Genomic DNA, 26,361 nt, shown 5'->3' with positions numbered 1-26,361 from the left:
CCCCATTTTTAGCATTCGATTTATGTTTTGCAACCTCACGCATTTTCTGGATAATGAATATACCATGAGGTCTCTAAATTCCAACAAATGGGAGTAGACTCCCATGATGATAATGTTGATGATTCCTAACTTTGGGGAAGCCAACTTTAAGGTAAATGTTTCTTTAAAATAGGAAAGATGTAAACTGTTCGTGGGTGAGAGATGACCTACAGACTGGGGAACAATCACGAATGCTATCACTGCTGCTCCCTTTTCTTGAACAGAAACTAATTCTTTTACGTGCCACAGTTAACGCATAAGTGAATGCAAAGCAGAGTCAGCACCTGTTGCATGGGGGTAGGCAGGTGAACAATAAAAGGGTAGCACAAGGAAGCCTTCTGCCTGTGATAGCAGTTAAATAAATCTGCACGTGAAAAAACTGCACAGAACTATACACACAAGCACACACAAATGACTGCATGTAAAACTAGTGAAATCTGAACAAGCTTTGCAGATTGGACCAAGGTCTTGGTTGTGATTTTGCACTACAGTCAGGCAAAACGTTACCACCGAGGGAAACTGGGTAAAGGGATACAAGATGTGCTTTGTACAAGACCCAGGAGAATTCCTAGGAACCTATAATTATTTAAAAAGAAAATTTTCAGAAAGAAAACCTGTCAGTAGCAAACACTGTTTGCTATACATACAGACATACATTTAGTCATATTCATTCAATTTATTAAGCACATACTATTGCCTGGCACTGCTGCACATGCTGGGGCTATAGACACAGAAATGATATCACCTTTGATCTTGAGAAACTCACAGCCTGGTCATCCACCAGGAAAGCAAAGTATGGAGGGAAGAGAAGGTACAACGGTACTCTACGCGCAGAGGTCACGTAAGGGTCTGCATCTGGTACATGTCATAGTCAAGCTTTACATGAAAGCAAATGTATTTGCCAATCACCACTCCATTCACAAAATAAATGACTATGTACGACCAGAATAAAATGGTCATATTAACGTAAGGTTCACATCATTAAAAAATCTCAACCCTGGGGCTTCCCTGGTGGCGCAGTGGTTGAGAGTCTGCCTGCCGATGCAGGGGACACGGGTTCGTGCCCCGGTCCGGGAAGATCCCACATGCCATGGAGCAGCTGGGCCCGTGAGCCATGGCCGCTGAGCCTGTGCATCCGGAGCCTGTGCTCCGCGACGAGAGAGGCCTCAACAGTGAGAGGCCCGCGTACCGCAAAAAAAAAAAGTATTCTTATTTCATCGTCAATAAAATGGGGGGAAAAAAAAATCTCAACCCTGGAGAAAAGTTTCTGCTAAAGGTATTTCTATCTTAAGAGCAAATAAATGTTCAGTTAAAATAAGCTGACTGCTTTCATAAGAAAGGGGGTTGTGTTTGACTTCAAAATGTCAATGCTTCCTTTAAATTGCTTTTTGAGATATGTCTTTGGAAATGTTAAAATTATTCAAGTTAAATTTACAGCTTAGTTTAAAACATGTAAAACTGAGGGGTGATAAAGAATGTTAACTTGGAATAGAAGTTGCTATTCTTTAAAACACAGCTATGGATTCACTTTGCGTGTTACGTGCTTTCCTGGAAAACTTTTGTAAAAGCAAACAATTTCATTTTAAATCAATATGATCTTTTATTTAAGAGGTACTTCCTCCCTGATTCTGATTTTCCATTAACAATACGTCAGTATCTTAACTTTTATTTATCAGTCCCTCTCACAAGTTGGCCTAATCAAATCCTTGGGTTCCCTCATACTTCTAATATTATATCTGGAAACTGCTACACAAGAAAACATAATTCTGTAAAAAATTTTTAAACAAAGAAATAATGCCATTATTGTGCTTTGGCCTTATTAAAGATTTACTACAAAAAATCTTACTTTTGGAAATAGGAGAAAATAATAAAGGACAAATATTAGCTTTCAAAAACTGAACGCAATTAAGAGAAAAACGGAAATTCTACCAATCTCTCTAGCCTCAGCTTGGATGATCACTGGACTCAAGGGGGCAGAAGCAAAGATGGCAATGCTGACTACACAAAACTCCTGACTTACACACAGTACCACCTGCATTGCCCCGAAACTTTCACACATGACCTATCGTCCAAAAAATCAATATAAAACAGTATCTTACAGTCACTGTATAAAGTACACAGTACGGCTTGTTCAAAAACCAAACTCAGGGGGCTCCCCTGGCGGCGCAATGGTTAAGAATCCACCTGCCAATGCAGGGGATACGGGTTCAAGCCCTGGTCTGGGAAGATCCCACATGCCACAGAGCAGCTAAGCCCGTGCGCCACAACTACTGAGCCTGAGCTCTAGAGCCCGCGAGCCACAACTACTGAACCCGCATGCCTAGAGCCCATGCTCCACAACGAGAGAAGCCACTGCAATAGAAGCCCATGCACCGCAACGAAGAGTAGCCCCCGCTCACCACAACTAGAGAAAGCCCGTGCACAGCAACAAAGACCCAACGCAAAAATAAAAAATAAATAAATTTATTGAAAAACAAACAAACTCAGGAGACCAAACCCTAAGAGTTCTCATCACAAGGAAAAAGACTTTCTTCTTCTCTCTCTCTCTTTTGTTTTTTTTTTGCTATTTCTTTCTATTGTATCCATGAGTTGATGGATGCTAACTAAACTTACAGCAATAATCATTTCACAATATATATAAAGTTAAACCATTATGCTGTACACAAACTTACACAGTGATGTTTGTCAATTATATCTCAATAAAACTATAAAAAATGATATGCAGGCAAAATTAATAAGACTTACTATGTTACAGAATTTTTACTGTTTCCATTAAATAAAATACTTCTTATCTAAAATAAATTATCACAAGACATTAAATAGACCTAAATAAATGATTAAAGATACCAAGTTATGAGACTGAAAATATTTTTTTATTTTGAAGATGTCATTTCTCTCCAAAAACATGTCATATCAATTCAATGCAACCCCAATAATAATCCAGAAAGGGTTATTTATTTATCTTTGTTTTGTGGACCCTTATAAGCTGATCAAAAATATATTCATAAGTATAGTGGGCCAATAAAAACTAAGACACTCTTGCAGGTGGGAAAAAACTCATGAATGTCAAAAATTGGGTATAGTGTTTAACAGATATTCTGGTTGAAATAATTCAACTACAGGTATCACATACTGGAATACATAAATGGTAAATCAGACATACAGGTTCCTTAATTCACACTTTCCGTAATAAAGAGCCATCAGAATACCATGTTTGAAAACTTAATCTGCCACAGACTATGGGAACAGCTCATCATCTCTTCACTTCTATTTTTCTGATTCTATCATGTATCTGGCATGGAGCCAAGTGCCAAAACGCAACAGCCATCCAAAGCAGACAGGGTGCGTGCCATCATGGAGAGCATCTACAAGGAACAGAGAACGGTATGCTCTCCGCAGCCTGCGCACGAGACACAGGGCTGTGCGTGCAGACCGCCCACCACTCCCGAAAAAAGCACTGATGCTCCAAGTGGCTGCACTGAACAGCCACAGTCCTAGACTGGGACACAGGATTCCAGAGACCTCTAGACCTCTGGAGCTTCCATCAAGCCGAGAACAGTCTCAGGAATGAAGTGACTCCAGTCCTATAAACTCAGTGCCAACGCCAGTATGCCTACAGCTTCTCTCCCTTATTTTCAAGCCACTTAAGACTGAACAAGAGACTCTTAGAATACCTCATGCAGAAACAGCGAATGTGCTACATAACAAAGCTGTTGTTGTTAAGAGGTATTTTCTCCACAACGCCTTTAGGGACCTGTCCCCTCTCCCTTTAAACAATATTAGGTCGTATGACTCAGGTTTTCAACAGCTGAGGTGGTCAAAAAATGTTTATACCGAATATCGAAATAATCCTTGCCTCAGCAAGCTGGCTAAAATGAAAACCAGCTCTTCTGATCTCCATCCACCCTCTCAAGTCTGCTTGACTTAAAAGCCCGACACCATCCTGAACCCCCTTTCCTCCTCCCAGATCTTTTCCATTTTATTAGTTGTCAAGTCTTAGGGGTCCTGAGAATGACTCTCAAATTGATCCCTTCTCTTCCATTCTCACTGCCACAACAATCATCCAGAGTGCCGTTAAATGGAATTCCCATCATGACCCCAAACCACAGAATTATTCCCCACCTCGTACACATTAAATAAAATTCACATCATGACCCCAAACCACAGAATTATTCCCCACCTCGTACACATTAAATAAAATTCACATTATGACCCCAAACCACAGAATTATTCCCACCTTGTACACATGGGACCCAACAACCACACGCGACTACTCGCGCACACCCTTCCTCCTGAGCGCCACTGATCACCTGGTTCCCTCCACCTCAAATATCTCTGACAAAAATCCCATCTCACAACTTAGCTCGAAAGCAACTTCCTCAAAGAAATTATGTCCTAATTCTTTACCATCTCTGAACCCCCAGAATACCTTGTATCATTCATATGCCTTGCAATGCAGTTACTCACCTGAGTATTTATCATGGATGTATTTTATGTAAGGGTAAGGCTTGCCTTGTCCCACCCAGTGCAAGGACATATCCTGTGAACACAGTGCACAGGAGATGACTGATAAATATTTATCAAATGGAACTGACCTTGACCATTCATGTTAAAATGCTGGCTTCTTCTCAAATGCAAGCATTGTGTAAATGGGGCTAAAATGTTGATGAGTGGGGAGGCAGGAACTCCAGCAGTTCCAGTGATCTCAGGAACTGTGATTTCCTAAAACTCATTATCAAAATCACCAACACCCACGGCTCAACTTCATGAAAAAAGGAATCCAACATCAAAGATATGGCAATAAAATTCCCCAGGCCTCTGAATTACACACACACACCCTCTCTCTCTCCACCCCCTCCTTCTCTCTCTCCCCACCTGCCCCCATCCCCAAGAAAGGGGTAGACCTCAGGGCAGGACAGTCAAGCTTTTATAGCAGTCTCTGGAGTCAGAATGCCTTGGTCCAATCTTGCCTTGTTACTGTGTGAATGTATTCAAAGTATATAAATTACCTGCGCCATAATTTCATCATCTGCAAAATAAAGATTATGACGTAGTACCTCCTTCATATAAAGCATGTATATGCTAAATAAGTGCTACAGTATATGAGTGTTTGCTACTACTATTTTCCGGAATGTATATGATTTATTAATAATTTACTTAAATATTTAGAATGAGATTATCTACTGGCTGATTCTTAATAGATAAGATCTCATGTGCAATTAACAGCATAAGGACCCAATCCTGAAAATGGATCTGACCTGGGGGCATCTCCCAGGGCCAGGCACTATTCCATGCTTTTTACTGTAACAATGAAATCAAAAGGTCAGAGGGTCCTAAAGACTGCTAAAAAAGAAGCAAACCCAGAACAGGATCTCTGTTTTGATTCAGCTATGTTGAACACTGCAGGAGTTAGGGCTACAGGGATCCTAGCTACAGCCTGAGTTTGAACTGACTGAAGAGGCCTTAATGGACTGCCAAGTCTTAACATCAATTAAGACCTGATAGGTATGTCCAACAGAGTAATAAAATAATTCAGAAGGACCTCATAAATATGAAACATTAAATATTTGCAACATGTCATTCAATCAAACAGTTAAGATCTATGCTTCAGAGAACAGAAACTCATAAAGCACTTAAACGAACATGAGAAAAGCATTAACTGAGGCACAAATTAAAACTGAGACAGCACAATGCTCTCTATGGGCTGGGACCTTCTAGTACCCAGATATTCCAGGAGACACAACAAAGTAGGGAGAAACTGTGTAAAACAGGAATCAGAGTGTCAAGAAAGCAGCAAAGACTCATCAGGATCTTTCTCAAGATCATCCAAATACAAAAAAAAAAGAAGAAGAAGAAAAGTATAAATAAGATTCCATGCATGATAAGCAACGTCCGACTGACTGAAGAGCCTCTCCACAAGGTTAAACTGAGATTCCCTTTGTGAAATATTATTTTTTCATTAACTCTGTAAATGTGAAAGATTGTATGAAATGGGGGTCTAGCACTGCTCAAGCTTTTCTAATTAGTCCCCTAATGGCCAGAAGGAAAATAAAATTAAGAACCTCATCCTTTGACAAATTAAACCATTTCAAACATCAAAAATTAATGCATTCTGGGCTTCCCTGGTGGCGCAGTGGTTGAGAGTCCGCCTGCCGATGCAGGGGACACGGGTTCGTGCCCCGGTCTGGGAAGATCCCATATGCCGCGGAGCGGCTGGGCCCAGGAGCCATGGCCGCTGAGCTTGCGCGTCCGGAGCCTGTGCTCCGCAGAGGGAGAGGCCACGACAGTGACAGGCCCGCGTATCGCAAAAAAAAAAAAAAAAAAAAAAATGAATGCATTCACATGCTTCAAAAGAACAGAACGAACAGAATATGTTTAGTGATGACTAAATATGGGTCTGTGGAAGGAGGACAAGGACAGGATAATTCATTGTGGCCTGATGGAGGGCGATTCTGTCCGGGCTAACACAGCAGTAAGGAAACTGAGACAAAAGAACTCACTCCAACTTCCTAACAGACACACAGAAGGCCTCATGGAAAAATGGAAATTAACCTCTGTGTGTGCATGACTGTGTGTACACTCTCTACTTCCATAATGGCTTCAGTGTTTCTTGATACTTTACTAAAATACAGTAAATCCAGATTACAGAAGTATCTTGGTCCCTGGACAGGACAACCAGTTAAAGCTACCACTCTCCCATTTCTAAAGAGCACTGATTAATTAATTAACGAAAAGGGACAAAAGTAGTATTTGCTGTACAAAGACAGACGAAGTGGGCTTAAATTTTTCTCTAAGTAAGCGTTCCTTGAGGAAGGTTGGCATTTCTCTACTCCAGATAATATTTATGTTTTCAATAAAGACTGAAATGTAAAAATTGGACTATGGATCTAGTTATAATACATTAGGCAAGTCCTCAGAGCAACTGCTGTTTACGTTGAAAGAAGCGAGTGAGAGAGCATTACATCCATTAAACACTCCTAAAGGGTTCCATGTTTCCCAATAATCCTGTAAGGATTCTAGTCTTATTGTCAGAAACAATAAACAATACTCTTGAGCAGATCATATTTCATTTTATGCCTTTTTGGCAAACTGCAAAAAGAAAAAAAAAATGATGTGGTCAATAAATGAATAACTCCTCCAGTCAGAACATTAATAAAAACCCTCTTACACTTTGCCCTTAGATAAATGACTCATGAGAGGGCCCAGGAAAATAAACCACCTCACAAAAACATCAGTGAGAGAGAAAAACCTATTAGTTCCCAACTGCAGAGGAATGGAAGAAAAACTACCCAGAAACAAGGCCTCTTATTCCACAATGTGACCACAACTACTTCTACCCTCTTCCGTTGCCACCATTTTTATTTGGGACCTCCAACTTTACATCTGTAAAATGGGATAATAAAAACGCCCCGGCAGCAACAAGCACACCGTGTACCCAGATCTTGGTTTCTAGTATCATTCTCTAATAACAGGAACCAGGTCTCCTTGGAGAAATGTCTGATTCTAGGACTGAGGCAGGAGATACATAAAATGAGTATGTAGCATCTGTAGCGACAGAAAGTAAGGAAGAAAAGGAGGGAGAGGGAAAGGCAAGGGTAAAGGGAAGAAAAGAAAAAAAAAAAAAAAACACATAGGGAATTCCCTGGCCGTCCAGTGGTTAGCACTCCACGCTTTCACTGCAGAGGGCCCGGGTTCAATTCCTGGTAAGGGAACTTAAGGTCCCACAAGCTGTGCTGCACGGCTAAAACAAACAAACCACAAAAAAACACAATAAGGGGGTTTGTCAAAGGGATACAAGGACCAACTAAAAGAGTCCCCAATGCCAACACTAGAACAATCTGAGTAACAAAATAAAGTAGTATTAGGGGCTTCCCTGGTGGCGCAGTGATTGAGAGTCCGCCTGCCGATGCAGGGGACATGGGTTCGTGCCCCGGTCTGGGAAGATCCCACGTGCCGCGGAGCGGCTGGGCCCATGAGCCATGGCCGCTGAGCCGGCGCGGCCGGAGCCTGTGCTCCGCAACGGGAGAGGCCACAACAGTGAGAGGCCCACGTACCACAAAAAAAAATAAAAATAAATTAAGTAGTATTAGATTATAACCCAAAAGTATAAAATAACCATGAGTCTATATTAATATGTGTTTAGATAGATAGATAAAAATAGACAGATAGATAAATAAGGGACAACAGACAAATCTCACGAGTTGAAGTAGTCCAAATAATCTTTGTGTACACTTCACCCTCAAGGAGGAAGCGCACAACTCCCCACTCTTCAAGTGTAGGGAACACAGGGCGACTTCCTTCCAAGAAGTAACGGTAAGGAAAGAAAGAAAGAGGATAACTTTACAGTGTAGAAACCTGACCAACCCTATCTCAGCCAGGTAACCAAGGTCAGCATCGACAGTGATAAATCATTCTGACAGCATATACTGTTGATCTGATGTCATGACAATGGCACTTTAGCTCTGTGATCCTCCTCTTAAAGAGGTATAACCCCAGACTAACCATGAGAAGGACATCAGACAAATACCAATTGAGACTCACTCTACAAAATATTTGACCAGTACTCTGCAAACTGTCAAAGTCATCAAATATAAGGAACGTCTGACAAACTGCCACAGCCTCGAGAGGCCAAAGAGGCATGACCCCAAAATGTAGTGTGGGGTGCTGGATGGGATCCTAGAACAGGAAAAGGACAGTGGGTAAAAACTGCAAAGATGGGAATCAGGTATGAACTTACAATAATGTATCCATATTGATTGACTCATTGTAATAAACATACCATAGAAATGTAAAGTGTTTGTAATGGGAAACTGCGCGTGCGTGTATGAGAACTCTCTGTACTATCATCACATTTTTTTTCTGTAAATCTAAAGTTTTTCAAAAATAAAGTTTATTTTTAAAAATGCCTGACTAACCTTCTACGCAAGGCTAAGTTTTTTTTTAAGTTTATGGAAGGGGAGTTATTGTTCAATGGATATAAAGTTACAGTAATACAAGATGAGCAAGTTCTAGAGATCTGATGTGCAACATAGTACCTATAGTTAACAACATCGTGCTGTGCATTTAAAAATATGTTAAGTGAATTCCCTGGTGGGGCAGTGGTTAAAAATCCACCTGCCAATGCAGGGGACCCAGGTTCAATCCCTGGTCCGGGAAGATGCCACATGCCACGGAGCAACTAAGCCCATGTGCCACAACTACTGAGACTGCGAGCCACAACTACTGAGCCCACATGCCACAACTACTGAGCCCATGCGCCTAGAGCCTGTGCTCCACAACAAGAGAAGCCACCGCAATGAGAAGCCCGCACACCGTAACAAAGAGTAGCTCCTGCTGCCGCAACTAAAGAAAGCCCACTCACGGCAAAGAAGACCCAACACAGCCAAAAAGAAAAAGAAAATAAAAAATGTTAAGAGGGTACATCTCATTTTAAATGTTCTTAACCATTAAAAAATATAACAAAGGGACACAAACTCTTGGGAGGCAATGGATATGTTTACTACCTTGATTATGATGAATTAATTATTATGAATGTACAGATGTTCAAACTCATCAAATTATACACATTAAAGACATGCAGTTTTTTGTGTGTATCACACCTCAATAAAGCCATAAAAAAAAAAGTTTATAGAAGTATTTAGTTTGTTCACAAGCTACAACACCTGTAGTCTTAAAACATGTTTTAAAAATTATACTTTTCCATTTGTTTTCCAAAAGAAACAACATATTCCGTTTCATTTTGAGGGGCTCTTAGAGATTTGCTTTTCCACCTGATAAAAAGAAACTGGGGTCAGCTGTGACACTGCATGGGGCCTTTCGAGAGGCTCACAGGAGAAAAAGAAGAGTTACTTGCAAAGATTACAAATTGGAATTGAACCATATAAGGTTGTTTCTTGATTACAGTTGAGGCAGTCTGCTCAGATATACTGTAACCACTCTAATAAGGAATGCTTAATTATCACTAATAGAAATGACCTCTATTTAGAAAAACATTATTATGATTTTTTTTACCACAGATATTTTCACCTCATCATCTTACTACTGTATTCTATATAGGCAAAGAATGCTTTGTACTTCCTTACTACATCATTCATTTCATTTATTATTTCTTTACTGTCATCGATTTGCCTAACGAATAAAATCAGTCATTTTAACATTCATTGCATTCTTTGTAAAGGACTACTGAAAAACAGAAAAGCAAGAAATTTACATATTTTTTAAATCACAGCAATATGAAGATTAATTATCCATAACGCAACTAGACATATATAATATTTATCTTCCCAGCATCTTCTCGGAACCAGCCCTGCTTCATCCTAGAGAAATTCTGCTTAGTCCGTGTGTTTGGGTACGGATGTCCCTCCGCCTAGAGCCCAGGAATGGGCATGTGACCCTGGCCTAACTGATCTGAGCATTCTCCCCCATGGTCACCTCTGACTGGTTTAGAGAACAGGTGACAGGAACAACTGTTAAGTTATCAGAAGAAGTGCTTGCTCTTTCTCTGAGAATATAAATGTCTTTATGATAGAGGCAACCAGCAGCCATGCAGTTACCACACTTGAACCGTCTGAGAATAAAGCAAGCAGAAGCGACAAACCTGAAAAGTGAATAGAGAAAGTGAGCACTAATGACATAATTTAAACTGCTGCATGGGGCAGGACTTAAAAACAGCTTCCCCTCTTGGATGGACCCATTCCGTAAGCCAATAAACCATAAACCTGTTTTTGATTAAGCAAGTTTGAGGTGGTATATCAGTTAAGATTGGGTTTAGCTGCAAATGTCAGCCAACTTAAAAGGACAGTGGCTTAGACATGACTGCAATTTCTATCTGTAGCATTCAGAATGCAGAGTCAAGGGCTGGTATGGAAGTTCTGCTCCCCCAAGTCTTACAGAACCACGCACATTCTAGCTCACGGCATCACCATTCCTAGAGTCAGACCCCCTCTCATGAGTTTAATCCTACAGTTAGACCTCCTGCCATTGCATCACATGTCACACACAGAAAGGAAGAAGGGAGGAAGATGTGAGGTAAAGGGAATGCACTAGGTGACTTTACAGGTGGGTTCGTAGCAGCTACTTACAGTAAGTTCTTACTGGCTAGAACTTACTCGGCCACATTCAGAAGCTAGAAAATGTCAGTCACCTTTCTTCTGGGCAGCCACACACACAACTAAAAATTCTGTTGTCACAGAAGAAGGAAAGAACAGAGATTTTGGGACAATCAGTCCCTGCCAATCTGGGTGTCTACAATTTCCAACTAAGGTAACTTATACAAATCATATACTACGTAATAGGTGTTCTTTCAATGACTGTAATTTAAAAGCAAGAAACTTTAAGGCATTAAATCACTGCAGTACTTACATTTTGGGAATCCCACACAACAATGACACATTTAGAATCCAGCAATATGAGCATCTAATTTCACATTTTAGAAAACCAAAATTTTGAGAGTAGAGCTTTATCATGTGGCCCAAGTTGTTAACATAAGGATACAAATTCAATTAGGAATTAACACTACAATATCTAAAGAAATTCTACAAAGAAAAAGACAAGAGACTCAACAGAAAAATCTGCTAAAACATATGGATACATGATTGACAGAAAGGGAAACAAAAATGGCCAACAAGAATATGACTGGGATTAAGAGCAGACTGGTCATACACATTGACTTTCACGCTCTCCTCTACTCAAATGAGAGGTAATAGATTTTTCTTTTGGCATAGAACGTGAGATGAGTCAATCACAGCAAAAAAAAATTTCTGGAAAGGCAAAAAGCAGATGGAAGAAAGGTAAATGATTTAGCAGACCCTAGAAAGCTGAATGAAGATAAGCCAATTGTGAGGAAAACTGAGAAGCAATCTCACTTACCCGACAAAACCTTCCAGGATCTGGGAGGCTGTCAGCTCCACTTGACTCTAGAAAAGGGGGTAACATTCAGCTATATCAAGGGAAACTGGCCGAGAATCCCTCTAAGAGTTATTTAGATCTCCAGATGCCCTACCTTATTGAACACAGATGACCGCCCTCCCCAATCCTAGAAGACCGGTGGTTCACTCTCGGGATAGAGGAAAACATGGGGCTTCTACTGGGAGTCCAGGGACACCGTGTGAGTGAGGGAATCATACGGAGGACAGAGTACGGGGGGAGCAGACTGCTGAGGTGTCATGTCCAGTTTTCTTCCCAGTCAGGTTGCAAATGGCTGCCTGGCCTATACCTGTAGGCAGGAGTCTGGAAGCTCTTTCTTTGAGAACCTAATTGGTCCTAGAATCAAGCCTACAGATATTCCCTGCCATTCGGGGCTCCACAAGTAGTAGCCCAGGGAGGTGACTCTGCTGAGAAGCCCACATTCCAGTACAGAGCTTACAGGAAGCTGCTGAGTGCTCCAACCAGAGATTACAGTGATTATAAATGCATTCAAAAAACAAGAGGACATCATTAACAAAGGATTACTGTAAGAACAAGTGATTTTTAGAAATTAAAAATGTGACAGTAAAAAAATGAAATAAAAGGATGGGAAGATGATGATGACATGCTCTTTCAGAAAGCAGAACTGAACACAAAGGAGGAGCAAAACAATAACTGGAATTGAAGAAAATTGGAATTGAAGTCCAGGATGTGCAACGTGGGAATATGGGAGTTAAAGAGAAAACAGAAAATGGAGATGAGGACGGCATCAAACAAACACAACCGTCCTGCTCCCCAAACTCTGGTTGCCTGAACTGAATAGATAATGAAAATAAATTTTGAGGTAGTACTCTCTGGAGGAAACACTATTCCTGGATCCTCTGACACGTTCCGCTCTGGTTGCTTGCTACGTGAACTCAGTAAATGAATCAATTTGGATAACAAGGGATGTCTGCATTTGAAAAAAGAAATTTCCCTAAAACAAGGGTTTAAAAGTTGACACAACTATAAAACCAGCTGCAAATGATAGAAACTGCAAGATTTGATGAAAACCGATCACACAGAGGCACATCATTGAGAAATTCAGAACACTTGCAACAGGAAGACACTTCTGCAAGATTCCAGAGAGAGAGAGAGAGAGAGAAAAAGCAAGGGGGTGGGGGGAGGAAAGGAGCAACAAAAGGAAAGAAGCAACAAAAGTACTGGGAATCACGACGGCATCCAAACAGAAGCTGGAGTGGAGGAATGCCTTCAAAATCCCAAAGGAAAATCATGTCCGACCCTGAATTCCAGACCGAACCACAATGTCAATGAAATATAAAAGTAAAGGTATGTTAGGTGTCAAAAATTTACATCTCCTACAAGGACCCTTCTCAGGAAGGAGGAGGTGCACAGCAAAGAAGGAGGTAAACAAAGGAGGAGGAACCATGAGATAAGGGAATAGAGGGCTCAAGAGAGAGGAAAGAACTGACAGCTATGGGGCCCCAGGACCGGAGCTGTGCACGAGGCAGGGCAGCACCATAGCCCCAAGAAGAAGGATCTGACACAACACCCCAGGAATCTAAACGCACAGAGGGGAGAATCAGACAACTCGGGGATTGGAGCAATGATAAGAATATTCAAAACTCGGTAAACAAACAATCAGACAAAATTTATAAGAAAGGAAGAGTAAACGCTGAGCACAGCACAGCTTTGAGTAGTGTCTCCAAAGGTTTAATTACGTAAACACTTAATATGGATTGAACCAAAGCTGACACAACTACACTGGAGAGACAGCAAAGCTGTGGGTTTGGTGGGGGCAGGCAGAGGGGTGTGGAGAGGAAAAGGGCTCAATCCTGTATTACACACTGGGAAGTCGGCAGGTAAGCGCTAACACTAAGGGAAACAAAGAGATTAGTTCCTCAGAGGGCAGAAAAACAGAGTGAAGAAAACAAGCAAAGACTTGCTGCTGCTTCTTACCCAGCTGTGTTGGTCAATCTGACTGTTTAAGCTATGTGCAAACAAAATTTTAATGAAAACTAAGAAACCAAATGAGGATCCCGGACAGATGTGGGAGGGCGTTCCACGTGGAGTGATGCACAGTGAGGAGACCCTACCATGTGTCAGGGGTCATGGGGGACTGTAGGAGCCGAGACTAAGAAAACACCATGGACCAACCACACCGTGGTGGTGAGGCCAGATGCGGGCGGGCAATTCACAGAAGAAGAGCTGACCTCATACACAGAGGATGTAAAGCCATTAAGGGATCTGGGGTAGAAGATCCATGAGACACATTTAGGGGGATGAATCTGGTAGTGCTGAGCAAGGGGCACTGGGGAATGAGAGGCAGAGGCGCCAGTTAGAACGATATTTCAACAGTCCAAGAAGAGTTAATGAGCATGAGTTTCCATAAAAAGGCAAAGGATAGTATAATGAGGGAGAGAGAGTAGGAGAGAGGTTAAAACTCACTAGAAATCAAGGAAATACACATCAGAACAACAACCTATTACTTCAAATCTATCAGAATGGTGTAGAATGAGAAAGGAGAATAATATCAAGGTTTTGCAGTGATTTGGAACAAGGGAAAATTTGACATGCAGCTGCTGCATGTTTAAACTTGTAGAGCCATTATGGAAAAAATAAAACTATGGCAGTAATTAGTGAAATTAAGTATGTTTAAGCCCTATCTGATCACTCGTTTTAAAGATACATGTTTGGAAACGTTGACGGCAACACTGTAGTAATGGGAGTTGAAGGCATGGAGGTATACACTAGGGAATGGAAAAGTAAAATATAGTAGGTGAATGTTACAAAATACTATGCAGGAGTAAGAACTGATACCAAAGTAGATATAACTTAAAAATACAGTGTTAGGTGAGAACCGTAAAAAAGAGAAATGAGTTTTATAACATAGAACCATGTATGAAAATCAACCACACACACTTACAAACACCACTGACAATTCTGCAAGGGCTCCTGCACATCTAGGGACATAACGCCACATCTAGGGACATAACGCCACATCGGAATGTGTGCTTGGCTGGTTGTGAGAAGCAGGGCGTGACCAGGGGAAGAGGAGTGCAAGAGGGCATCAAAGACAAAGGAAGTGAAATGACTGAAACAGGAGAGGAGCCTTCCAGGTAGCAATAAGGGAGGTAAAGTACAATGGACTCAACTGTCTACAGCAGAGGATCAAAAACACCAACACTGCTCAACACTAAACCCCACCCCCAAAGAAAGACAGAAAGACGGACAGAATTGGGATGAAGTAGAGAGAAATATAAGGGGTGTCAAGTACAAAAAAAAAAAAAAAAAAGAGGATTTAGAATCAGAAGACATGGATTTCAAGTTTGGCTCCCAAATCTTCTAGGTATATGGCCTAAAATAAATATTTTACCTTCTATGCCTCATTTTCCTTATGCATAAAAAAGGAAGATACTGTAACTTCTGCTTAGAGTAACTGTAAGAATTAAACTAGAAAATTTTCTATAAATGTCAGGTTGCTTTTAAGCCCAGAAACTGGAAGACAGTCCAAATTTAAAGTGGCCCTTATGTGGCATCACAAATGTGGTATACAGTGTGTCGATCTCTGGGATACAGTGCCATAGACAAACAGTCTCGTGGTACCCACCTGCTGCCCAGTAGATAATTCTGAGAATTACAGTTTTGAATCAACTGTTGTGTTTTTTTGTAAGTTTTCTACTGGTCCCCACCTTGAGAAGACTACTTCTACTGAAAATAAGTTTTCTGACACTCCATGGAAAGGAAATCACAAAGCGTCCATTTATCAAAGCTGAGAATCACATTAATAGCCAAGGAAGCAGGCTACCTACCCTGCCCAACATCACACTCCATCACCTTGGCCTGGATCACAGCGCACACAATTCAAATGGGAGAATTCTTTCCCCGAAGCAAGTTTCCATTATATTTCAGTTCCCTAAATTTTAAAGGCAGTGTCCCTTGGACATGAGTAGGCCACTCACAGCCATGAGTAAAGAATCAAGAAGAATCAAACATAATCCCTTCTAGAAAATGTCACCCTTCCTGATGTCTGTCCTTTTCTCCCATTGCCACAGCTGAGAGGAAAAGCTGCAGGGCAACTAGCCTCCTCTCCCTTGCATATAATCTGCTCATTTCTTCCTCAAATTTCCAAAACACTCCACTCCTCAGCTGCTAGGCCTCTCTTCATCATCTCTGCTAATTAACACCTTGCTCTCCCTCTAAAATCTTTGCAGTCTTCCCAGCCGCCCTGTGCTCTCCATCCACCACAGTCATACCAGCAATAATTTTAAAAGCACATGCATATTAACTTACACCTCATCAGTAGAAAGCCATTGTTTCAGGAAACTCTATTATCTAGAGTTTTTTTTGTCCATATGTTTACAATGAGCATCTTCAGATACTTGCTATTATAAACTGAAATATCCAAAATAATTAAGGATGAACTATGTATCAAAGTAGGTTATTATCTAACCTAATTCTATTAAATATAATATTTATAGAGAAAAATCTCATTTGTGGTGAAAAACTGTATTCCAAAGCGAGAGAGTGGCATGGACATATATACACTACAAAACGTAAAATAGCTAGCTAGTGGGAAGCAGCTGCATAGCACAGGGAGATCAGCTCAGTGCTTTGTGACCGCCTGGAGGGGTGGGATAGGGAGGGTGGGAGGGAGGGAGACGCAAGAGGGAAGAGATATGGGGACATATGTATAACTGATTCACTTTGTTATAAAGCAGAAACTAACACACCATTGTAAAGCAATTATACTCCAATAAAGATGTAAAAAAAAACACATTGTATAAAATTTTTTTAAATTAAAAAGAAATATATGTTAAAAAAAAAAACCTGTATTCCAAACAGAATTTATACTTAATACATATTCCTTATAATAGAACTCTCAACTTCCCATGAAACTGAAAGAATCATGATGGCAAGAAATACCACCTACCACTTTCAACAGTACCATTACTACTATTAATGAATGATAGTAATATAATAATAAGCAATAAGGATTATCATGTATCAGGCACCATATTAAGTCCTTTCCATGTATTAATTCATTTAACACTCAGCAACCCTGTGAGATAGAGTTGACTTCCCTGTTTCATAGACGAGGAAACCAGCATAGAGAGAAGGTAAAGACTGGCCAAAGACACAAGCCGTGGAGTAGGATGAAAAGCCAAGCAGTCAGAGGCTAGCGCTGTTCACCATTCAACACACTGCCCGCACTAGCTTCAAAACAGCCAGAACACAGCTTCCCTGGTGGCGCAGTGGTTGAGAGTCCGCCTGCCGATGTGGGGGACACGAGTTCGTGCCCCGGTCCGGGAAGATCCCACGTGCCGCGGAGCGGCTGGGCCCGTGAGCCGTGGCCGCTGAGCCTGCGCGTCTGGAGCCTGTGCTCCGCAACGGGAGAGGCCACAACAGTGAGAGGCCCGCATACCGCAAAAGAAATATATATATATAAACAGTGGAGCTTCCCTACGTGGGTACTGGACTTCACACACTGCAGATGTTCAGTAAGTATAGAATGAATGTGTGAAAACTTAAATTACTGCATGAACCTCTCTGGATGAGAAAATGTGCTAAAAAGATTGCTTTAAAATTATATTATTACATTGTCGAGAAGGAAGATGAAGTGGAGGAAAAGCAGAAAATCTTTTGGCATATCACTGTGACTCTTCAGAAGGGTAAATGAGACTAGAGACTCATATTCACTGACAAACGGGAGAACAAACCCATTTTGTGGGACTAGTGACTACAGAGTATTTTTAGGAACATTTCAAGGCTTATTAGTTCTGGGGTGGGGTGGGGTGTGATGAATTGGGAGATTGGGATTGGCATATATACACTAATGTGTATAAAATAGATAACTAATAAGAACCTGCTGTATAAAATAATTAAAAATTCAAAACTTCCAAAAAAAAAGTAATTTAACTTGTAATTTCTTATATGATATCCCAATCCCAGTAAACTTTTCCATGTATTCCATCATATAAAATAGGATAAAGATATGTTAAATTTAAAGCTGCTCCTATCTTCAACATGTATTTCAGACAACTCACAGCATCAAAATTCTTAGACCCAAGGGGGATAAAAACCAAACACAGAAAGTTCATCCCTAACTCCAAAGACTTACAACCACCAGGCTACGCAAAACAGCTAGGACAATTCATAAAAAGAAGTCAAAGCAACTAACTCAGAGTGATCATTTAAACTTCTAGACGCTTTAGCCAGAAATAATTTATACATGATACAGAATACAAAAAAAAAAAACAAAACAAGTTGAGGGCCTTATTGTCAGGAGCTGGAGTTTCTTCATCAGCAACTTTAGTGCTACAGAGACTCAGCTCACAGAGGTCTGCATCAGCTCCCTTGCAGGGGCCAAGTCCAAGACCTGACACGGGCGGGAGGAGCAAGCAGGGAAGGGCAGGGAAGTGGATACTTGGTTTTAAGATGACAGAACACAAGGGAACTCTGGGGCTGGCAAACTGAAATGACTCATTTTACAAATGAGAAAATACCTCATGACTTACCTGGCAGCACAGAGCTAATGTGAGACAACTTCAAGATCAGAGCCCAGGGCCATTCTCGCGGCTGTGCTGCCTCACTGTTCATGGAATTTTTTGGTGTTCTGAACATAGTAGTGTGCCTACATATTTTACTGACTACATTAACTCAGGGGTTTTCATTTTCTGGACACTGTACAGTACTTTCCATTCTTGACAGAACTGCTTGTTCCTCATTTGCCAAAGTAAAAACAAAAGGAATACACGAGGACCTACTGCACAGCACAGGAAACTCTACTCAACACTTTAATAACCTATATGGGAAAAGAATCTAAAAAAGAATAGATATATGCATACGTATAACTGAATCACTTTGCTGTTCACCTGAAACTAACACAATACTGTAAATCAACTATACTGCAATAGAAAGTAAAAAAATTTTAAATAAAACAAAAGCAAAAGGAATATGCCTATTATCTTATTAGGAAAAATGACTCACGAGCTTAAACATCTTCAATGCACCACTGTCCTAATTAAAAATTAGTGAGCAAAGATTGACTTTAAAGAAAATAATAAAAATCCATTATACTGTACTTTGTATTGACGCATGAACTCTACTCCAAAGCATCATGACATCCCTATAAAAAAAAAGTGGGGAAAAATTATAATAATTAAAATCTTATGGGCAGGGAAAGAGAAGTTAAATTTCTTGCTCAAGGGCATCTAGCAGGATGGATAACACTGAACAAAACTTCTCATGCCCCAGGAAAGTAACCATTGATGACAATACTAAATATTTTAAAAGCACCAGATGGTGGAAAAACTGGACAGCTACAGGTAAAAGAATGAAACTAGAACACTTCCTAACACCACACACAAAAATAAACTCAAAATGGATTAAAGACCTAAATGTAAGGCCAGACACTATAAAACTCTTAGAGGAAAACATAGGCAGAACACTCTATGACATAAATCACAGCAAGATCCTTTTTGACCCACCTCTGAGAGGAATGGAAATAAAAACAAAAATAAACAAATGGGACCTAATGAAACTTAAAAGCTTTTGCACAGCAAAGGAAACCATAAACAAGACAAAAAGAAAGCCCTCAGAATGGGAGAAAATATTTGCAGATGAAGCAACTGACAGAGGATTAATCTCCAAAATTTACAAGCAGCTCATGCAGCTCAATATCAAAAAACAAACAACCCAATCCAAAAATGGGCAGAAGACCTAAATAGACATTTCTCCAAAGAAATTATACAGATTGCCAACAAACACATGAAAGGATGCTCAACATCACTAATCATTAGAGAAATGCAAATCAAAACTACAATGAGGTTATCACCTCACACCAGTCAGAACGGCCATCATCAAAATATCTACAAACAGGGCTTCCCTGGTGGTGCAGTGGTTGAGAGTCCACCTGCCGATGTAGGGGACACGGGTTCGTGCCCCGGTCAGGGAAGATCCCACATGCCACGGAGCGGCTGGGCCCGTGAGCCATGGCCGCTGAGCCTGTGCGTCCAGAGCCTGTGCTCCACAACGGGAGAGGCCACAACAGTGAGAGGCCCGCGTACCGCAAAAAAATAATAAAATAAATATCTACAAACAATAAATGCTGGAGAGGGTATGGAGAAAAGGGAACCCTCTTGCACTGTTGGTAGGAATGTAAATTGATACAGTCACTACGGAGAACAGTATGGAGGTTCCTCAAAAAACTAAAAATAGAACTACCATACGACCCAGCAATCCCACTACTGGGCATACACCCTGAGAAAATCATAATTCAAAAAGAGTCATGTACCACAATGTTCACTGCAGCTCTATTTACAATAGCCAGGACATGTCAACAACCTAAGTGTCCATCAACAGATGAATGGATAAAGAAGATGTGGCACATATATACAATGGAATATTACTCAGCCATAAAAAGGAATGAAATTGAGTTATTTGTAGTGAAGTGGATGGACCTAGAGTCTGTCATACAGAGTGAAGTAAGTCAGAAAGAGAAAAACAAATACCGTATGCTAACACATATATATGGAATCTAAGGGGAAAAAAATGGTTCTGAAGAACCTAGGGGCAGGACAGGAATAAAGATGCAGACATAAGAGAATGGACTTGAGGACATGGGGTGGGAGGAAGGGTAAGTTGGGATGAAGTGAGAGAGTGGCATGGACATATATACACTACCAAATGTAAAATAGATAGCTAGTGGGAAGCAGCTGCATAGCACAGGGAGATCAGCTCGGTGCTTTGTGTCCACCAAGAGAGGTGGGATAGGAGGGTGGGAGGGAGACACAAGAGGGAGGGTATATGGGAATATATGTATACATATAGCTGATGCGCTTTGTTATACAGCAGAAACTAACACACCATTGTAAAGCAATTATACTCCAATAAAGATGTTAAAAATAATAATAATAAATTAAAAATTAGAAAAAAAATAAAAATCACCAGGAAAGTCATGTCAAGAGAAACTACCAAAGAAAAGTTAACTGCAAGTTTTAGTAAGTCAAATCCTGCCCCTTACTCTCTCACCAAAATGCTTTGCAGTCTTAGCATCAAGCAAGTTGGAAATTTAGACTTCTACTTCTCAAATCCATTCCATTCACTTAAATGACTTTAAAAAGAAAAACCCTAGCTGCAAAGCAATTTATTAGAAGAAAAGAATACATGATGCTTGTGCTAATGGGCCACAATAACAAATCAATGCAAGGCATTTACTTTGCCATTAAAGTATCTGAGGATACTTGTAAATTTTACTTTCTTGGTTCTTAACAAGATGTAACAGAAAGCAACAAGGCTTGCTGCCCCAGTTAAGTGTGGTTCTACACCACTGTGCACATATGATGCTCATCTCCAGAATTCGAAAGCAGACTGTAGGCACAATCAAGATTCTTTAACCTACTTCCCATGGTAATATTACAAGGCCCTTCAGCCTTTGCACAGGTCTTAAGTTCTCTGCAGGCAGAGCCCACTGTGGCCCAACACGTGAAACAGTCAAGATGCATCCAAAGAGGGGTTTTCATTTAACGTAGGAGGGTATGGATAAGCAACCATGACAGAAGAAAAACAACAGCATCAGTCCACCCCAAACACAGTTGTTCCAGGCAGCAGGCAGCCAGGAAGCAAGGGCTATAAAGCACCAAGCCCAGGACCAGGATAAACGGCAGCACGGTAAGGCCCAGGAATGAGTCCAACGTGCAGTTGGCAAAGCAGGCATGAATAACAATAGCCAAAACCACCACCCCAAGAGCAACAGTGGATTGTACAGATGGGCAAGGAAGGCAGAGGACACAGAGACAGGAAGCATCAAGCGTGAGTGGGGCCCAACCACTTTAAAAGCTATTCTCCACCCACCGCAGGGAAGATGGGCATGCTTGGGACCACAGATACAGATGATGGGCCTGCTTGGGACCACAGATACAGATGATGGGCCTGCTTGGGACCACGGATACAGATGATGGGCGTGCTTGGGACCACAGATGATGGGCACGCTTGGGACCACGGATACAGACAAATGGAACACCTGCCTGAAGAGTGGGAAGGAAGAGGAAAGGGGCAAGCGGTTCCCACCCAGAGAAGATGTTTTTAACAGGAGTTAAGAGGTGTGGGAAGTATGGGAGAGGACGGAAAAGAGAGAGATGGAGGGGAAAACGGAGAAAAGAATGGAGCCCAAGCTAGGATTTGAAGTGAAAACCATGGACCATATTGAGGGTACACACCAGGGCATCAGTTATGCAACATACATGTAACCCAAATTTCACTGACTGTCACTTCTTTCTGAAGCATCTGTTAGGGGATTTTTTTTTTCCTGTATGTTTGTTGGTAGTTTTTTAAGGCCTGCTTTTATTGCTCACTTGTCATTCTACTTACAGTAAAGATTAATAACACTGCATATGGTGTGTGATGAATAAGAAATCCAACTTATATGGCACTAGGTATAAAATTATGCAGTATATCCCTTTGAGTGTATAAGAATCCCACTTAACATGAAGAGTTTCCTATGCAGAGAAAAGAAGTGAAACTTATTTGTGTATTTGTCATGCTTTGGTCTGCAAATAGGCTCAGAAAAGTAATCTGTGAAAATGAAAACTGTGTTACCGACGATACTGTCAAACTGAAAAACGTTTTTTAAAGTTACAGTAAACTTCAACTCATCCAAAATCTACTCAACCAAAAAGCCAAGATTAACATAATTTGTTTTGGCTTTAATTCTACATGTAAAAGAGGACTGGAAAAATAAAAGCCATGTCTGCCTTCTTTGGGAGGGAAGGGGGATGAAATTCAACTCAGTGGGAAAAAATCTGCCTACTTCCCCTTTCATTGTGAGGCCTCTAAGAGAAAGGGGAAAGCAAAGATTTGGAGTTAGAAATTATTAATGATTCTTTAGATAAGCAAAAGGAGATTCAGAACTGGGCACCAGGGTCAGGGGAAGTTGTAGTGCTCTGTATAACATAAGAGCTCAGAATTATTTTTTTAACTTACTGGGAGCCATTAAGGGACGAGAGAAGGAGGGTCAAGGTGAATGATGGGTGGCCAGGCACAAGTTGTTGGATCCTGACAAGGGAACTTTTAAAATATGGTCTAGTATTCAATTCCAAGCTTTTTTTTGTTTCTGGAGGTCTAACTTTTCAGTTTCCCTTATCTTCATAAAGTTAATTCTACATGGTCTTCTGATAAAAAGGAAAAAGCAAGGGCAAGGGGTTGAGTGCTTGTGTGAAGAGGTACAAAGTGCAACAGGATAGCAGGTTCGAGACAGTGAGACAGAGACAGGCTGGGGCCAGCTGTCCCTAGCCTCTGCCCAGCCCCAGAGCCCGGGAGGGAGCTCTGACCTCCTCCCGTCGCTTTTGAAAAGGGTCCAACTAAATTCACTGGACTCTCAAAGAATAGGTTACAGTAGGTTTTCTACTCCTAGGAGACAGATTTAAAGCAATCAAAATGGTAGCTACTATAGGATGGCCTTTTAAAAGCAGAGCACTCTGTTAGTATAAGTAGAATTGGCTGTCAATGAAAAAGAAAATTTTCAAGATATGTATCTATGAGTTGCCTCCATCTCTTAAACAAGAATAACAAACTACTTTTCCTGTCAGCTAGTCATGGACATGCAGGGGAGGCAAGTTAAACTGCTGGCCACAAAGTGCAACTTAATTTAACGGCTTTAAAAGAAAATGTATTCTCTCCTTTAAAAATGGGTATAGAATTCAAAAATCATTAGAGACAGCAACTCTTAAAAGTTGTTTTTGTCATACATAAGAGAAATGAGGAAAGACAAAACAACAGAAAAATAAAATGAGGAAAAATAAAATAAAATACAAAGGGAGAAGAATAAGATGAAGGGTGAAAAGGAAGGAAGCCAAGAAAATACAGTGAGGAGAAGAATCGGATGAAGAGAGAGATGGAGACACGGGGGAGAGAAAAACAAAAAGTGAAACAGAGTTAATGCAACCACTTCTTCACAAGTTTCTCAGACCCTCAGTTTTCTCATCCATAGAACAGGTACAAAGAAATCTCTCTCATAACTTTACCATCATCATTTAAATAATATATGCAAAAATCTCACATAAAAATGCATACCCATGAGTACAGGGTCATGAGTAAGAAGTGGAAGCAAAAGAGAGGATATCTTAATATATAAAATGACCGTGAATGAAACCTGCCATTGTGAACTTGGGGGTGTTCCTACAACCTACTCCGAAATGTTCACTGACCTCTATTCACAGGTTTTAATGTCTTGAACTTTATTACTGATAGAGCATTCATTTCAGCCCACCAGAAAGAAAATTATTTTCCAGTATACAGGGGTGAGGGCAAATGTAGACCTTGGTCCCTCATGGGGTCCAATACTCAGACGGAAATGAAACTGAATCCCTCAAACGAGGGCCTTGAGGTATTGAAGAACAAAATAACATTATTAGTCATCTTCCGCACAGGCCAGATTTATTTTGCTCCTTCTACATACCAGACGCCACACTAAGGCATTTCAGATCTGTTCTTTCAAAATGTCACAACAATCCTTTTTGGTAGGTTCGTTTATTAAGTTCATCTTACAAATGAGGGAACTGAGGCCCCAAATATAAGTCACTTGCCCAAGGTCCCAGCAATAAGGGGGAAGTTAGATTTCAAGCCTGGCTTTTCAAAACTATACCAAATTTCGTGACTCTCAAGTTCCTTCTAAGTACCAGAGAAAGAATAAATTATAGCCAAGAGAGCTTTAATATAAGCATATTACAGTTTTCCTTAATTTTCCACCCAAATAGCAAGTCTAATATTGAACATAAAGTAACCCTCAATTAGACTCATTCATCTAATTTCCATTAATACTTCCTAGATTACGAGATTTCAGGTAAGGAAGACACTTGGGGGTCCGAGTTTCTTCACCTGTAATTGAAAATGTTCCAAAGGATGGCCCCAATTCTATCAAAAAATAGAAAATGACTCTGCAAACCCTCCTCGACCTTCCCAGAAGTTCTAAGGCAATAAGGAAACACCCACCTAAACAAAGGTTTCATTAACTTCGAATTCGTAAAGTATTGTAGAAATCCAGGCCATGCACCGTCATCCTTGACTTACATGAGAGCTTTGCTAAGCTGTTCACCGTTACTGAATAAGAAATGTAAGGATTGTGCTTTTTAATTTAAAAAATTAAGAAGTAAACAAGAGCTCTGTGAGCTTTAGCAGTATATAAACACCTATACCAAACACTTTGGCTTTTTCTTTTTTCCTTGCACTAGGGCTTGCTATTCAGAATGAAAGTGCCAGCAAAACCTTCCTCACTTGCCTGAGACTGTGGTTACCCTACTTCTAATAAACAAGGCAGCTTTCTGTCTCTGACATCCCATTGCTCAACAGGGTTGAATCATGGCAGCTTGCACAGCCATGACCCCTGAGTGCACTCATGCTAAAGAGTGTCTGCTTTGATTCACTCCTATTGTAGGAAACTACTTATCAGAGGACACCTCTTGCTTTCTGAATTGAAAATACTTGCATCACTGAAGCTGAAAAGGAGCGAATTTCTCACGCTCAGGCTTAGTATCTCATTATCTCTAAATTTATCTCCATTTGGTTGATGTCCCTGGACTCTTTCTAAGTCTCTGAAGGGCTAGAGCTCCGTGTACACTTTTAGATCATTTCGGAAGTGGTTACAACAGCATCCGGTAGATGATTCTCTAATCAAATATTCATTTATGCCTTTCTGAAGGATCTTTAGAGGCAGAGCCCACAAGGCAGAGTTCAGAATTCAAAAATTTAAATGCAGTTCAGGTTACAGAAAAAAACTGTTTCCAAGTGATAGATCTTTTTCTTAAGCGTTTAAGAAATACAACTGAACAGTATTTTCTCCCACATTGGGGCTGTTCTGGGGTCATTTACTGTCCAGCATAGTATCCAACTTGTTTTCAATATGCTGATAAATTATACATGATGCACGTCCCACTTCCTTTACTTTGCTCATAATCTCCTACAGGACTGTGCCAGCAAAAAGGGCAGCCTTTGCATTTCTGACCTTTTTGAGAAAGAAAGAAGGTGGGGGGGGGAGAGGGAGAGAGGCAAAGAGAGAGAGAGGGAGGGAGGGAGAGAGAGAGAGAGAGAGAAAGAGAAAGACAGAAAGAGAGAGAGAAGGAAGGAAGGAAGGAAGGAAGGAAGGAAGGAAGGAAGGAAGGAAGGAGGGAGGGAAGGAGGGAGGGAGGGAGGGAGGGAGGGAGGGGAAAAGGAATCTGTCTTGCTGCTCTATAAACAAAAGATTTCATCTCCAGCACCATCTTCCTTACCCAGGGCCACCTATTCTTTCGGACAATCCTGGCACCTTGATATTGAGACATCCCTTCAGATAACCTGGAAAGGCTAGAAAACGCTCCCCGTCCTTCTGCCTGGGCTGTTACACAAGCCCTCATGCTTCCTGGAGATGTCGGATGCTGTCAGTCA

The 26,361-nt window shown here is 40.8% G+C and overlaps 1 protein-coding gene across 7 annotated transcripts in view; it reads right to left on the bottom strand.

Moving 5' to 3' along the window:
• The window catches only part of KLF12 (KLF transcription factor 12), a 448,013-nt gene that overhangs the window by 355,558 nt on the left and 66,094 nt on the right, over nucleotides 1-26,361 (bottom strand). Inside the window, exon 2 of one of the 7 annotated variants that reach the window (XM_067713501.1) lies at nucleotides 11,908-11,954. The exons of the other annotated variants lie outside the window; for them this stretch is intronic. The gene's annotated coding sequence lies outside the window, so the exon portion shown is untranslated. The remainder of the gene's footprint in view (nucleotides 1-11,907; nucleotides 11,955-26,361) is intronic. 7 annotated transcript variants of the gene reach the window in all.

The sequence above is a fragment of the Pseudorca crassidens genome, chromosome 18 (assembly GCF_039906515.1).
Source record: "Pseudorca crassidens isolate mPseCra1 chromosome 18, mPseCra1.hap1, whole genome shotgun sequence".
NCBI lineage: Eukaryota > Metazoa > Chordata > Mammalia > Artiodactyla > Delphinidae > Pseudorca > Pseudorca crassidens.
This window is presented reverse-complemented; position numbering and strand designations above follow the sequence as displayed.